The 17,495-nt window shown below is 36.8% G+C and overlaps 1 pseudogene; it reads right to left on the bottom strand.

The window, feature by feature from the left end:
- Positions 1-4,424: 4,424 nt before the first annotated feature.
- On the bottom strand, positions 4,425-5,333 carry LOC149200416 (SUMO-activating enzyme subunit 1B-1-like; annotated as a pseudogene).
- Between the last annotated feature and the right edge of the window lie 12,162 nt (positions 5,334-17,495).

A 17,495-nucleotide genomic window follows, 5' to 3' on the forward strand; every position in this document is an offset into this window, starting at 1 on the left:
AGAATGGCCCTACGTGCAACGCCACACTTCTAGGAGCGCAGCGCCATAGGGCTACGCGCAGCACCACCTCCTTCGATTGGCTTGGCTCGATTTTTGTGTGTTACAGTTGCAGGGGAGCTGAGCTGGGCCTTCGGCTCTCATCCTTGGATTCCATCTCCTTCTTTGGCTTTGGCTTCAGTTTTATCAGCCTCTGTAGCTACAATTTCCTTCTCAAGTCTCTCTTCTAAAGAGTCTTCCAGTATCCCCCAACAAATCTTTTTATTTATTTATTTGTTCAACAGTGTCTTGACTACTTCCTGTTAATGTTATGACTTCTCCTTCACTCGAATATGGACCACATGGTTGTCCAAGAGAGAATTGGAAATTTATCCTTTCATTGACGATTTCAAGCATGATTTTACACTCTGTCTTAAGCAAATATTGTAGCAGAAGCTCATAGGAGTACTGACACATCTTGATGTTGACTTTGTTTTGTCTCAAAGAATGAGAAAATTCCATCTCCTCCAAGTGTTGGGGTGAAAGAACGCCTTCCAACTTTTGCAAGTCATGAAGATATAGGGCTTCATGGTCTTGCCGGAAACTTTGAAAGAATGAACAAGCTTCCTGAGTGTGACCTTTCGCCACTAGGTCCATGAAACAGTGGATGAAAACTAAATAAAGTACATGGAGTAGTACATGCTTATACAGGTCCAAGGAATTATAAGTCCACGAACGCAACTTGTTGTATTCCTCTTGTTGCTTGTACTTTCCAGCCATCTTCTATGGTTCCACCATGTAATTCTTTGTTCTTTTTCAATTTGGCTAATAATTCCAGCTCAATATTATGCAATTCATTAACCTCAAGGGCCTTTTCATTGCATATATCCGAGTCTAAACAATTAGTAGCTGCCCCACAAACCTTAGAATCTAATAATTGGTCATGATCAGCCTTTGGAAATGACTCAATTTTGGGTGCAGAGCCATCCATTCCCTTTAATGATAGCAGGGTACTGGCAAGCTTCTCATCTTGCTCAGGAAACAATTCGCTAGAGGCTTCATTACTTCCCTTGTACCTGTCCTTTTAAAAAGAAGATGCATCCATCATGTCCTTAGTTGTATCTCTTTCATTTGCATCTCTTTAGTTATGTGTCTTGCCATCTGATATGCACATATTTGATAACTCTAAATCCATCTTTGGCCTTTTACAATTAGTAACCGGTTCTGATGAATCAGAGTTTACGATAGAAACATCAAGAGTCCCTATCTGTTCAATTCTCTGCCTCTTACTAGAACACAATTCCCTATCAACTGGCATCTTTTCCACTTTTTGAAATATATTAGCTGCTTATTGTGGCAATCAGAAGGCTATCTTTGACCACCAAGAATATTGTGTATCTGCTACAAATATATTCAGAGATATAGAACAGGTTGTCGCCACAGGATGTCTAACTTTTAAAAGGATAACCCTTTTGGTATATCCGACTTACCCAAAACTTCTTTAACTTATGAAGGAAAAACAATGCAGAAATATTTTGAAATAATTACAGACTAGACTCAAATAGTGCAGCTAACCCACCCACTTCAGAAACATTACAAACCACTTGGATGGTTGAGCCAACTGCCTTTATTCCTTCACAGCAGTCGTCCCATCAAACGAGCAGCAATCTTCTTTTGACCATATCTTCTAATCTAGGAGCCGATTTTGGGAGTGTGATATACCGTTGGAAATCACTTTCCGAGATGTTTCTGATGGACACGTTTATGACATGTTTTGTACTGAAGATCATTTGAAAAACATCTAACCAAACCAAACCTAGTAAGAGCTCATGTTGATCCCTGATGACAGGTTGTGAAGACTGGAACTAACATCGGCCTTATTGGGGATGGAAGCTCCTTGGAGGTGTTAAGAACACTGTAGACCAAGTGCCTCATCCATTAGGCAATATGGTCAAACAGCTGCAAACTCAAAACAACTCATACCAATCCATAAAACATACACAAACTATAACCTGTACATAAACAAATACTGGAAACTGAAATGCTGCCTTGGGCAGCTTATTTATACACAAACCTACTCTACTTTGCATCAAAATCAATAGATCAAGTGATGTTGTAATGCCAGATCAACCAATCAAGTAACTATGACAAGGATGCTGCTTGGAAGTGCTTCAACCAAGACAAAACTGGAAAGGCTGATAGCCATACATGCACATAAGGAGTTTGGTTGTGTAAAAGACAATCTGACCTATCCTTTAAACTGAAAAAAAATTCCAGGTACGCTGCAATAGGATCAAAGAAACCAGACTCTGTTTGCTGCCCTAACTCCTGAATACATGATTCCAGCTGCAAACTATCAATGTTAATATCCATGGGTAGCCTTACCTTCTCTTTCTTCTGCTGAAAAAGGTCCCCAGAGAACGGGACTCGACAGTCCAGATCCTGGTACTGTATTTGGGTCTCCAATTTAGTTAGATCTCCTTCAATTTTGATGGCCAACTCTTGCAAAAAATTAAGCTTAACTTCATGGCTACATCAACAGGACTTCAAATAAGAAGAAAGAGATGAAGCAAAGTTCTCATCTACCTCATCATCCGTGCACATATCTTCTCATTCTCTAAAGCCTTGAATAGAGGCCACCTCTATTTTGAATTCTTCCTCTTTCTCCATCCATGTTTCAAGAAAGATATGCCAAAAATCTGCAAATGACTTAATAGATCTGATAGGAAAACTTTCAATCCATTTTCTACATTTGCCTTGAAACGAATCAAAAAACAATCTGATGAAGACATCTTCCTTTTTAACTCTAAGAATTTCCACAAATGTTTTAAAATTTTCCATATGTTCTAGAGTCAAAGTTAGATCTTCCCCATTGAATTTAGGGCCATTACTCAAAATGTATGCATCCTTTGGTAATTGATTAAGAAAACTAGGAAGATTAGAAAAATCGATACATGAATACCTTGAACAAATATAAGCGACATCTGAGTCCTTCATTTAGGTAGTGAAGGCACCATCAATACTTTGAAACTCGGGATTTCGAACAGTGGAGTCGCCAGGCGGATGTTTCAGCCTTCATATGTGTCTGACTACTGTCCACCATCAGCAATCAGATCTGCAACTTGAACGATCTTTCCTGAAGAAGATCTGTCACCTCGTCCTTAGCAACGGCGCCAATATGTTAGCACTCAGAATGAACCTCAAGGCTGAGAAAAGGCAACTTTGAGGTAACCACAAACCAAGCTTTAGGTCTAGCATCTAGCCCTGCTAGACCAGAGTGGGCTCTCTCTTTGCCAACAAGATGTGGCTGCAAGAAATGAAATTTTAGGCTAGCTATGGGGTGCGGGATTTGTTTGAAAGGTTTTGGGTCGAGAGAAAGGATGATTGGGCTATGGAGGCGATTCCAGTTCTGCCGGCAAACTTGGGGAAAATTAAGTGCCATGTTCAGCCAGATAGGAGATTTGCAAATGTGAGAAGAATAGGGGAGAAAGCTTGCTACCCTGCAGGCATCAAACAGGGGATGGGTCTGCAGTAGTAGCTTTAGACGAACAAGAAACAAAGGGTTTCTCAACAGAGCATCTAACCAAGGATGAATTCTGCAAAGACAACCACTACATCTAACAACAAAATCATCATGAAAAGAGCATCATAAGGGATGGATTCCTAACATATCTCTTAGATAATGCTGTAACAAGGTAGAAAAAACAAAATATGTAAGTGAATTACAGGAAAAACATAGTAAACACTAACACCATGATGGATCCCAGGTCCAAAGAGCAGAAAACTACTTCATTAAAATGATATTCAGGAAAATTTTACATAGAGCCAAGCAACCTCTCTGCTGCCAAAATCGAACCCTTACATCATTTTAAAATAATCCTATATATACTAAATTACAAATCTATTTTTATTTCCTCAACATAGGAAATAGGAAATAATAAAATAAAATTAATAATAAAATCCTATAATAAAACAATATTATAAACAAATTTGCAACTAAAATCCCAAACTATCTCGAGAACCATGAGAAGTAGTTTTTGAAAACCCAAATTATGTGAAAGTTTTCCAAGTGGATTAATATTACTATATCTTCTCCTTTAGGTGTGGAACCATATTCCACAAAATCTCCCTTTTGAATGCCACCTTGCATCTGCCTGCACGAATTTTGGAGTTGTTTGATCGACCTGCTGTTCTTGTTCCTCCTTGGATTTTCTCTTTCTGCCATTCATACTGGTGACTACCTACTGTTAAGCTTATCTACTATAGAGGTCTACTCTGCTTGAATGCAACTGCATGCTTGTTCAATACCATTGCCATGCTCTTTGCATATAATGATGACATAAATCTCTCATTCATAGAGAAAGATACACACATTTTCCTCAATTTGCTTGAAGTGCAGTTCTGCACATTATTTCTATGATATATACTTCTCTGAGAATTTCATAGATTCAGTTCTTGTCTTGGTTAGATATATCCTCTATTATCCCCTTCATGTCCATTACATCAAAGAAGAAAAAGTTCTTAATCAGATCACCTTTACATGACATTGCCTTGATTTTTTCTTCTGGAGGCTCAGCACAGATTCCAAATCTGTAGATGAGACATGACTTGGTTGTCGACCCTCATCTTGCTCAAACTCTTCTATAATTCTTAGAGCAAAATAGAGCTTAGTTTTCTTTCTAGGAAGACTACTCCAGCGAACTGACATGGACTCCTCTAAGCTTGGAAAGAAAATTTGAGAAGCAACAACATCTTCCTATTTTTCTGAGCGTATTTGTGGTTTTGCAATTCAACAAATATTTCTCCACAACTACCTCTACAATATATTGAATAAAATGCCATTATTTGTGTCCTTTTGCGGCACATCTCATTAACCTGTTTTTTCACAATAACTGAGGCGCGCCCAGGAACAACAACATCAAAATTGTCGAGAAAATTAGCAGATAGATCTTTAACACTGCCTTTTTCAACAGAGACATGGACCATAGAATTGAAATCTTTTAATGATTCCCGACAAACTTTAGCAATCGATTTTCCCTTGTGATTGGATACCTCAGCTCCCGACAGACTTCAGCAATCGATTTTCCCTTGTGATTGGATACCTCAGCAAGAATTTAAAAAAAAAAATTGCTGATGAAGCTTCTGCTGTAACTGGACTATCATCCATCAACGTCAAATTACCAATACCTGCCAAAACTATTTTCTTGCATAGCTCTGCAACCACTCCAGTCACTCCAATAACCAAAACACGAGATTTGCTTAATCTACTTTGTGCATCAACACCCCAGACACGGATTTGATGATCATAGACAGCAGTTTCTTGGTCAGTCAATACCTCTCCATTCATATTGAAGGCAACAACCGGTTATCGTATTTTAAATAGTTCACCCCCTAATCAACAAATGTCGCAATGTCAATTTCCTCATGTCCCAATGAATCTGGTTGTATTTTTTCCCAGGTAAGGGCCTTCTTCTCAATTACGGGCACCTACAGAACTTTGTTTCTTAGAATGGCCCTATGCGCAATGCCACAGTTCTAGGAGCGCAGCGCCATAGGGCTATGTGCAGTGCCACCTCCTTCGGTTGGCTTGGCTCGATTTTTGTGTGTTATGGATGCAAGGGAGTCGAGCTGGGCCTTTGGCTCTCATCCTTGGATTCCATCTCCTTCTTTGGCTTCGGCTTCAGTTTTATCAGCCTCTGCATCTAAAATTTCCTTCTCAAGTCTCTCTTCTAAAGAGTCTTCTAGTATCCCCCAACAAATCTTTTTTTTTTATTTATCTGTTCAAGAACCTCTTGACTACTTCCTGTTAATGTTATGACTTCTCCTTCACTCGAATATGGACCACATGGTTGTCCAGGAGAGACTTGGAAATGTATCCTTTCATTGACGATTTCAAGCATGATTTTACACTTTGTCTTAAGCAAATATTGTAGCAGAAGCTCATAGGAGTACTGACACATCTTGATGTTGACTTTGTTTTGTCTCAAAGAATGAGAAAATTCCATCTCCTCCAAGTGTTGGGGTGAAAGAACGCCTTCCAACTTTTGCAAGTCATGAAGTTATAGGGCTTCATGGTCTTCCTGGAAAATTTGAAAGAATGAACAAGCTTCCTGAGTGTGACCTTTTGCCACTAGGTCCATGAAACAGTGGATGAAAACTGAATAAAGTACACAAAGTAGTACATGCTTATACAGGTCCAAGGAATTATAAGTCCACGAACACAGCCTGATGTATTCCTCTTATAGCTTGTACTTTCCAGACATCTTCTATGGTTCTACCGTGTAATTCTCTGTTCTTTTTCAATTTGGCTAATAATTCCAGCTCAATATTATGCAAATCATTAACCTCAAGGGCCTTTTCATTGCATATATCTCAGTCTAAACAATTAGTAGCTGCCCCACAAACCTTAGAATCTAATAATTGGTCACGATTAACCTTTGGAAACGACTCAATTTTGGGTGCAGAGCCATCCATTCCCTTTAATGATAGCAGGGTACTGGCAAGCTTCTCATTTTGCTCAGGAAACAATTCGCTAGAGGCTTCATTACTTCCCTTGTACCTGTCCTTTTAAAAAGAAGATGCATCCATCATGTCCTTAGTTGCATCTCTTTCATTTACATCTCTTTAGTTTATGTGTCTTGCCATCTGATATGCGCATATTTGATAACTCTGAATCCATTTTTGGCCTTTTACAATTAGTAACTAGTTCTGATGAATCAGACTTTACGATAGAAACATCAAGAGTCCATATTTGTTCAATTCTCTGCCTCTTACTAGAACACAATTCCCTATCAACTAGCATCTTTTCCACTTTTTGAAATATATTAGCTGCTTATTGTGGAAATCAGAAGGCTATCTTTGACCACCATGAATATTGTGTATCTGTTACAAATATGTTCAGAGATACAGAACAGGTTGTCGCCACAGGATGTCTAACTTTTAAAAGGATAACCCTTTTGGTATATCCGACTTACCCAAAACTGCTTAACTTATGAAGGCAAAACAGTGCAAAAATATTTTGAACTAATTACAGACCAGACTCAAATAGTGCAGCTAACCCACCCACTTCAGAAACATTACAAACCGCTAGGATGGTTGAGCCAACTGCCTTTATTCCTTCACAGCAGTCGTCCCATCAAACGAGTAGTAATCTTATTTTGACCATATCTTCTAATCTAGGAGCCGGTTTTGGGAGTGTGATATACCATTGGAAAGCTCTCTCGAAGATGTTTCTGATGGACACGTTTATGACATGTTTTGCACTGAAGATGATGTGCAAAACATATAACCAAACCAAACCTAGTAAGAGCTCATGTTGATCCCTGGTGACAGGCTGCGAAGACTGGAACTAACAGTGGGGACGAAGGTTGAGGTAACATGTCCACATGACAACCAGCAGGCTTGTAAGCCAAATCTGCGCAGATATCAAGAGCAGGTGGGCTAGGAGGATGTGATAGTTCAACATATGTGTGTGCACGCTCTCCCACTCCACTCTGCAGGGGTGGAGCTGTTTGATGAGGGGAAGGCGAACAGTCACTTGTGACAGCAATTGCGTCCGCTTGTGATTGCGTAGCTCCATCACCAAAGTATGCTAGGAGGGGTTCGAATGATTCTAAGAGTTGCAAATTTTCAGATATGTAAAGAAGATGATTAAATCTTCCTTTGAGGAGTTCCCAATCAATTTCATCTTTAGGAAATTGATACGCAAGATTACGAAAGTGCATGTAAAATTGTTTAACGGATTCATCAGGTGCTTTTCATAATTTCAGAATTTCTTTATTGAGCACTTTACGGTCAAAATGATTGAAAGCACGATCTATCTCTGCGATCAGATTATGGAAAGAGTGAATCAGTTTTTCGGGCAGTGTGGCATACCAATGCAGTGGATGTCCTCAAAGCGTGTATGTGAACAATACGCAGGTCATGTGATCTTCAAAGATTTCATGCCTTTCACAGGAGCCTGCAACGCCAACCGCATGTCTAACCAAAGCTACTTGATCTCCACCATTGTATGTTTTACGTGACAAGTTATTCTAGAGCTCTTCCAAGATTTCAAAGTTATTTCCATAAGACATACACTCCGGAAGAGAAATTCTGTGTTTAGTCATGATAAGTATGCGAAGATTCAAAACAAATTGTGAGGACTCAACTTGTCATATGGCCGTCCTTCTAGCGCCATAAATGTTTATGGTGTTGGACCCGCCAACATTCAAGGGATCTCCCTGATATGAAGTCCCAACTAGACCTCACACCGTTTGGTGTAGGAGTCCCATCTAGTATGGTGGCCTGGTTGCCATTATATTAAATATTTTCCTTAGCTCTTGCTTGTCAGCACTCGAACAATGAGGTTCGTGTGCCTCGTGAGTGCTTAGTGCCGCTTGTGTCATATTTATTTCACTGTAGAGGGAGAGGGTGGAAGTGAGTCTCAGGTTGAAAGGGAATATTCCCAACTCTTCTATAGACACACAAGACAATAGGACTTGTGTAGCTTCCAGCGGAGTAGGCCACACAAATGCAGCAGTCACAAACATAAGGTGAACATATAACACCCAACGGAATAATCCAGACGAGTGCGACGGGCATTATAACAAGTTTACAAGAATGAATTTGTCGAGTGTCCAGAGGGATAGCCTACACGGGTGAGACAACGTTAGCAACTAATACAACACATTTCCAATAGCATATGTACTAAAACAAAGTGGTCCAGTCGACAATGTTTCACCAAAATGACAAAGTGTGTGAGCGAATGAACTTGTGCATAAACGACCTTGCGAACACACACTCGACACGACTCAATGACAAGACACCTCGAACCAACAAGAAAACATGCTCAGTGTGATTGACTGCGGGACTATCAAATGGTGAAAGCAACAAGTGTGACACTTCAGATAGACATTAGGACAACCGTGACGACACTTGCGCGACAATATTTACAACATCATGTGTGAGTGCGATAGATGTTTGCATAGCTAACAAAACTCAAACACAACCTTCAACATCACCAGAATGAGGTCGCAAGCATGACATAGTAATCAACATGCCGAAGACGAGAGTTGGTTGAACAAGTGAAAAGGAAGCAAGACATATAGAAGAAACACATAAAATGACTTTTCGTGTTTGCGCACATGCATGTTACTGAGGACCGGATGATATGACAATGACAAGCAGTCTTGCAAACTTAACTAAGAGGTGTACTTCTAAAGGTGTTCTTTACTTACCATACTTACCCTCAAGATGATCAAGCATCCGACGGAGTTTGTATGCGGTCCTGATCTTTTCCATTACTTGGTTCCTTGGTCCTTCTCCTCAACTCCTTGGAAGCGATTTTAGCATGTCACGTTTTCCTGTGGTCACTGAGAGGTAGATTTGCGCAATTTCAGCGGACAGTGACTGCTACCGGAATAAGGCCCTGGGAGGCTCATCTACATAGTTTCTGCATGCAAGGCAGACAAGGCAGCTTGGACAACACTGCATAGTTTTGAGGCATAGGATACTGTTGCAAGATGGGGATCCAGGGAGGACACCTCTATGAAATTTATGAGTGCATTGCAGTTGGACTGCTCTAAGCATTTCTGGAGAGCAGTGTTGGCTACTTGACTATTCTACGCATTTTTGGAGAGTAGTGCTGGCTGGGGTCTCTATGGGCTGCGGGGTTTCAGAAGGAAAGGGAGGTTTGTGTCTCTGCGCACTGCAAGGTTTCAGCAGACAAGGGAGGAAGCTTGATGGTTGCAGAAGCAAAGTACATAGTTTCGGGAAGCTGGATGAGGCTAGGTTGCTCGGGAAAATGGCTAAGTGTGAGATCAGTGAAACATATGTAAACATTGATAGGACTTGACTGTGATCGCACACGGACACTTAGTGACACAACGTAGACCATCCAGAATGCATAAGACATACTTTGCTTGATGCAACAACCTTCGTGACAAGAGTGTGTGAAGTGAGAGTGAAACATGTCTATGTGATGACAACCACTCATGCGCACATGCTTTCCCTTGAAGCAAAACAACATTCCCTTTGCATGACAAACAACAACCCCTATGCCCGAAAATGACACATGCTGCATAAAGATGAGAACGCGAACAACTCTTAGGATCAAGGAGGGGAGCTTGAAATCATCATCTTACCAATAAGTGACCAAGGATGATCGATCGTAGGATCCAAGGTAAGCTCTGAAATTCACATGCGAACCAAAATTTTGGAGAGTAGTTGTAACCGATACAACAGACTCTTAGAAAAATCCAATTTTCTCTTTATTAAAGAAAAAATCCCCAAAATTTATTATTCCTATACTTTATCTATATATCAAATCAATACACTTATTTCCCTTCACTTATATCATTTCAATACACTCATTCTAATAAAGTTATGTTAATATGAACCATTCTTATTGATAAATCTAATAAAAAAAATATTAAAATATGAAAAATTCCCAAATTTATTAATTTTAATCTATACCAATTTAATATATTTATTTTATTTTATTTATATTAAATATATAACCTTATTTTAATAAAATCAAATAATATAAAAATATTAATAAATTTTAATTAAAACACTTTTTTATATATATATATATATATATATATATATATATATATATATATATATAATAAAAATACAATTTTTATTTTCTTCAATAATACAATTTTAATGAAAAATTTCACCCCTCATAATAAGTGATGTCTTTTCTTAGTATTTAACTTGTACGCCTCCCTTTAGGGTATCTACGCAACAACACGTGTTTATATGCTATCACAATGGCTTAGAATGGTTACACACTAAGTTATATCACAACGGATAATTTTATTAAAACGTTGATAAATTTAACACAAATTAAATGAACTTTATTGTTAATATAAATTTAATATTATAATATTAAAAAAGTACACTATCAAGCATTTTTATTCACTATAATATTTAAAATTTACTTAATATCAAAGAAACCAACATGTGAGAGATAGGTAACCTAAACTCCTACACAAATGAGATTTAATTTAATATAACTTTATATAGTTTTATGTTTCAATTTTTTTTTTCTCAAATAGATTTTTCGAAACATGTGTGTATATTATAGTATTTTTTTTTTTTGTTTTTGTCTGGTTAAGAATTATATCTAAAATGATACATAAGTTTGGATTATCATTATTAAGCTTTTGAGTTTGATTTAGAAAATACATATATAATTTTTTATATATGACAAGTCAAGCAAGATTGTTTTATTGTCTAACTAAATTCTATTTATGAGGGTGATTATATTTTCAAAAAGATACCAAGACAAATTAAAGAAAACATTATGACTTAAGATTGAGCATAAATGCATGTTCTACATGTATAATGATCCAAAAAAGTTATGAAATGGAAATATTTTCCTAAAGTTGTTTTCATGTTCATGAAGATTGAGAAGTTCAAAATTATCTTCTAAAAAATCACAAGCCTCTTTAGCAAGCATGTATGTCACTGAGTTATGTTCCCTTTAGTCATGGATGAAGATAAAGTGTGAAACCAAGACACAAATGCCTTTGCTTTGTTCACAATATGGAAGAGAATGAGATGAATGCTCCAGGCTATGCCATTTATCTAATCACATACCCAATTTGGAAATGTATATATACCACCAAAGTAAACACCTCAAGATCAATTACAATGGATAAGATTGTTTAATTATTGTTACCTCGTAGACTTGTGTTAAAAGATATTCAATTCCTTGAATGAAGTTAAACCTCAAGGGCACTTAAAAAGGTTGTCCAAATTATTGTCATCAAAACAATTCATCATTTAAACTTAAGCCAATTTTTTTTTGGCATAAGGAAGAAAACACAAAAGAGAAATTTATTATACTCTTTAGAAAGAAAGGAATGATGGATTTCCAAAATTAGTTCTTATCCAATTGTATGATAGAGTCAATATTATGGAGAAGATGTAATTAAGTAATTCACTAAAGTGCAATAATTCATCCAAAATAGAATTTTAGATTACAAAAAAATAAGTAAGGCCGCTTGTACAAAATGCATCATCACAACTGAGAATTATAATCAAGTAATATTGTGCAACCATGAATAATAAAGGAATATTCACATATGAAACTACATATGAATAAACAACTAACAATACATCTTATCTTGAAATTTTATATGATAGTGAGATTAAGAGAGGCATAACATTCCCCACTTCATCTTCTTCCTTAGCTAAAACAATCACTAAACATTAATTAAATAACCCTAACCATAAAGTTAGATTAGAAAACTCCTTCAACTATCGAAGGTTATATTAATATTTATGGAGGGTTTCACTTCAACCTTGACATCCTCTCATAAAAACATAATTTCCCTTCTTCAAAGATTGTTTTAGCAACAAAAGCAATGGCAATCCTTGTGAAATCCCCAATCATCCATGACAAAGAAAATAATAGATGGAAAACCTCACATTGAACTTGTCCCTTAACATCATCCTCCCAAATGGTCTTAAACTGAGCTTGGATGGGAACTTCCACAGCACCAACCATGCCTTTAGTGAGTCAATCATTCCTATATTTATATCCTTCAAATCAAACCCTAATTCATAAAATAATATTTCCTTTTAGAATCTCCTATATTTCTCCTTTCATTTTATCTTTTGAGAGAATTAAATAGGTCCATTTTTCCACTTGTCATCTTTCTATTTCATGAGAACCTTTTAAAACATGCATTTATTTTTCACTTGAGTGTTTGACCATGTAAATAATTCCACATGACATCTCCTCATGCAAAAATATTTCCTTTAAATATCTATAAAATGCCTCAAACAAAGTGTTCTCACCCTAAAGCCTCCCTCAAAGGTGAAACACACCTCCAACTATCTAGAAAAATCCTCAAATATGTATTTACCCCCAAATACCTCAAAAGATGAAATATGCCTTCAAATATGTGAAAATGGATGAAATTTAAAGTGTCATTACCCCTAAATCTTCCCCAAACGGATAAACATGCCTCCATATATGTGGAATAAAACTCATATATTGTGTAAAGATCCATGAAGTCACTTTAATAAGCTTGAAATGCCTTAACTTCCTTTCTAAAGGGGGTATATTCATGATCAAGAAATCAAATGTTCTTTTTATTGTTGGATTGGAATGTTCCACATCAAGTAACCCTTATTTTTCCCTATAATAACCACATGTCATCATTCTAAGAAAGGAATTTATTCTTTATCTTCATTCTTTACTACTTATCATTCCATGGGATTCTTCCAACGTAGGGTGTTTTTCTCCTCTGGCTTTGTCTTGCCACAATTCTGCTTAAACCCCTTGTAACATAAGAGATTCCTTTATTGGGGTTATGTATAGTCCTTAGCTTTACATAAAATCGTAAATTTGGCACCTATTTAGGTAGGTTTTCATGCTTTAAGGTTTGATTTCTCACTTTCACCCTCCATCTACATGGTCTAGTGTCCTAGTTGTAACTAAGAAATAATGATCCTCATTAATAATGCAAAAAGAGATAGAGTAATCCATGAAACCATGCCTCTAAATTAGTGCCAAGTGTTCCCAAGTGGAACCTCATGGTTAAATGTCATGAAAAGTCTCCATCAATACATCCTAAGTCTCTTCTTGCAACCTATGATTACCATTGAACTCTAAGGAAATGTTGTGTTGGTAAGATAATAAAGGCCCATGAAAATGTGAAATGAATCATGCATTTTCAAGGGGTGGCGCCTAGTTTCATATGAGTACTTCACTCCCTAGTGGAGTGCAAGAGAAATCAACAATCTCTATTGTACTTGCAAGGTGAATCAAAGGGATGGCTCACCATGATGGGATGGATTAAATATTTCACATCCCTACCACATAGTACACAATTGTATTAAAATCCAATTCATTACAAGAAATTGAGAATGCATATTTTACTACTTGTTATCAATGGGAATACAAATAAAGGAATGAAATCAAAATTCCTAGTGGAGCATAAATAAAATCTTTACTAGTGAACATTGAGCTTATTCTTTCTACCCTACTTTATAATAGGAATATGAAAATTATAAGTGAAATAAAAGAGCCATGAAACCACCACATCATCTCAATCTTAATATTTCCCCTTGTGTTTGGAAACTAACTTAAATGAGGCTACATCAAACATCCTAAAAGCATAGGCTTGAATCTTAATCATTCTACAAATGAAAACTAAGATGAGGTCCTAAAGACAAAAGAAAATATAAAGGTCACAACAAGGTTTATGTGTGCCACTACCTAATTTTTATATCTAGTGTTGGACAGGGATTGTATAATTATCACCTCCAATATATAATTCGGGAAGCCCATCACCAAGCTAGGAATCACCTCTATTCACTATAAATTGTCTCTCCAAAGGATGTTGTACATGCTCCAACAATCATCTTCCTTAGATATCATGCATCTCACCTATAATAGCCTATAGTAACAAGGTTTTAAAAGGTGGATCCAAGGTAAACATATATAAGTCTTGATTCCCCTCTCCATTGTCCTCTATCAAACATCCATATGAAACATGCCACAAAATTTTAGATGTGGAAAAATAAATCAACTCATGGTTCGAGGTTTGATGCCCTCTTCTAGAAAGATGAAAAATGTCGTGATATATCAATTATTGAGCATATTTCTATCCCAAACATATTGCAACCTTGAAATTATCCCTCTTACCCCCACCAACACCCTCCCTCCCCTTCGACAATTGCTGCCACTCTCGGGGCTATTTTTTCATACATAAATTGGGTACAAGTTGAGGATATCCATGGATGAAAAAACTATGCATGTGAATTATGATTAAAATGATCATCATGTTGTAATAAAACTTATCCATTAATGATGGAACTCAATTGTTTATTAATAATAGAATATGAATCACATACCTCAACATTGTTTGGCTTCCCAAGATCAAAAGAAATTGGATCTGTAATGTCCTCTTAATGCTTCTTTGTGTATCCTCCAATGTAGATTTAAGTCGCCCATTATTTGAATGCTATGTTTATACAATATATTTATTTGGAAAATTAAACATCACCATGGCTATCAACATCCCATCTTCCTCATATCAAAACAAACTATCATTTTCTAATATTTCAAGTAAGGTTGTTTGAATATAAGTTGGGTGGTGGGGGGTGGAGTGTAGGGTGGTGTTACAATATTAATACATATGAATAATTGTCAATACATAACAAAATATTAGTATCCAAATAGGGAGTGGTGGTTGATGAAAAGAATTAAGTGCACCAACAATAAGTGAAGTGATCATTATGAGGTGTGGTAAACTTAGAATTCAAGTAAAGATGACATGACCACCCCACAAGGACCCATCTCAAACTCATTTAGAATGCACCAAGAATCACTTCAAACTCATTTCACATTCAAATTGTGTTGGATACGCTCAAGCTATTGAAGCACAACACAAAGAAAAGGTAATCTTGTTGGTGAAGCTAGGGTTTGAATCAAAGGCAAAGTTTTTTCTATGTAGAATTGTGTGAATGGAAAAACAAAAATAGAGGAGCGTTGAGTTATGATTGCTCTGAATTATAAGTAGGGGCAATACACCCATATTGAGCATTAGATAAATAACCATAAATAAGAAAAAAATATACAACATAATCATGAGGGGAGGATTTTAACATAGGTAATTGATAAACACAATGCTCTTGTATAGTAATTCTGAAGTTGCATAATTTAAACAAAAAATGGGATGGATTGAATATTGTAATATACTATAGGGCTTTAATGGTGATCTTACAATGAAATTTACTCAAAGATTTAGAAACATGTCATGAGAGAGAAATCCTATGGGTATGTTGCTATGACCAAAAGAATGGAAATTAGAGTAGACATAAATACAACCACCATATTTATGGGATTACCAATTGGACAACCCTACGAAAAATATGATATATTTACAGCCCAAAGAAGCCATGAAGGATTTCATCTTAATGTGTAAGTCTATGGAAGATAGAAAGGAAGGTGTCAAAAAAAATTTCATTCCAGATCCATGGGATGAAGTTTCCCTTCACATAATTACGCAAATTACATGTGAGAAAATGCATAACATAATGAATGTTTATCATTTCAAGTCATTATGTCAAATAAGGTATTCTTCACATTTAAACCCTAACGAAAACTACAACTTTCCGCATTTCTTGCTACAATCCATTAAGGGCATGACTACTAAAGTGCAAGGAGGGAAACCAACAACTTTAGCATGGAAGAACCTGTTGTTGTTTTAAAACCAATGTTTCAGACTAACTAAGTAAGTCCATCATCAGGGCTGTAAACTACAAGTTTGAGAAGGGAGAGCGTGGATGGTTGGAGCAATTAATAGTTGATTGTTAATAGTTTACTGATAATAATATTATTGTCGTCTTCTCTTTTTTTTTTTTATAAATATAACTGCTTAATTTTAATGATTAATTTAAGTCTGTTTTAATTTATTAATCAGAATTATATGTAAAGGTATAGTATATTATTAATGTTATATATATATATATATATATATATATATATATATATATATATATCTGTGTGTGTGTGTGTGTGTGTTGTTTATTAAAACATTAAAACTCATCATTAAACAACACACATATATATAACATTAAGAAAAGGTGACATGCTGAAATCACTTCCAAGGAGTTGAGGACAAGGACCAAGTAATGGAAAAGATCAGGACCGCATGCAAACTCTGTCGGATGCATGATCATCTTGAGGTTAACTATGGTATGTAAAGAACACCTTTCGAGGTAGACCTCTTAGTTGAGTTTGCAAGACTACTTGTCATTGTCATATCATCCAGTCCTCAGTAACATGCATGTGCGCAAACACGAAAAGTCATTTTATGTGTTTCTTCTACATGTCTTTCTTTCTTTTCACTTGTTCGACCAACTATCATCTTTGGCATGTTTATTGTTATTTCATGCTTACGACCTCATTCTGGTGATGTTGAAGGTTGTGTTTGAGTTGTGTTCTCTATGTAAACATCTATCGCACTCACACACAATATTGTAAGTATTGTCGCGCAAGTGTCATCGCGGTCATCCAAATGTCTATCCGAAGTGTCGCACTTGTCGCTTTCACCATTTGACAGTCCTGCAGTTAGTCACACTGAGCATGTTGTCTTGTTGGTTCGAGGTATCTTATCGTCGAGTCGTGTTGCGTGTGTGTTAGCAAGGTCGTTTATGCACAAGTTCACTCACTCACACACTTTTGTCATTTTGGTGAAACATTTTCCACTGGACCACCCCCAACAGCCAGACCTTCGCTGAGCTGCACTACGCAGTCTCAACCCCTAGTGATCATGTACTGTTGCCCAGAATTGCGCAAATCTTGAGGCTGCCTCCCAGGCAGTCTGCACTACGCAATCTTGGAGTCAACTCGACTGACTGTCACCTAGAACAATGCAAAAGTTTCTCAACAAGTCATCTCAATCTATGTTGCCCGCAAGAAAATTTACCAAGCCTCTAACTGGTCAACTGGAGAGTTTGACTGGGCAGTGACCCCGGGCCTCACTCCTACAAAAAATTGTGCAGAAGCT

The sequence above is a fragment of the Pinus tabuliformis genome, chromosome 2_1 (genome assembly GCF_031772625.1).
Source record: "Pinus tabuliformis cultivar Carrire ecotype Pingquan chromosome 2_1, CPIR1, whole genome shotgun sequence".
Lineage (NCBI taxonomy): Eukaryota > Viridiplantae > Streptophyta > Pinopsida > Pinales > Pinaceae > Pinus > Pinus tabuliformis.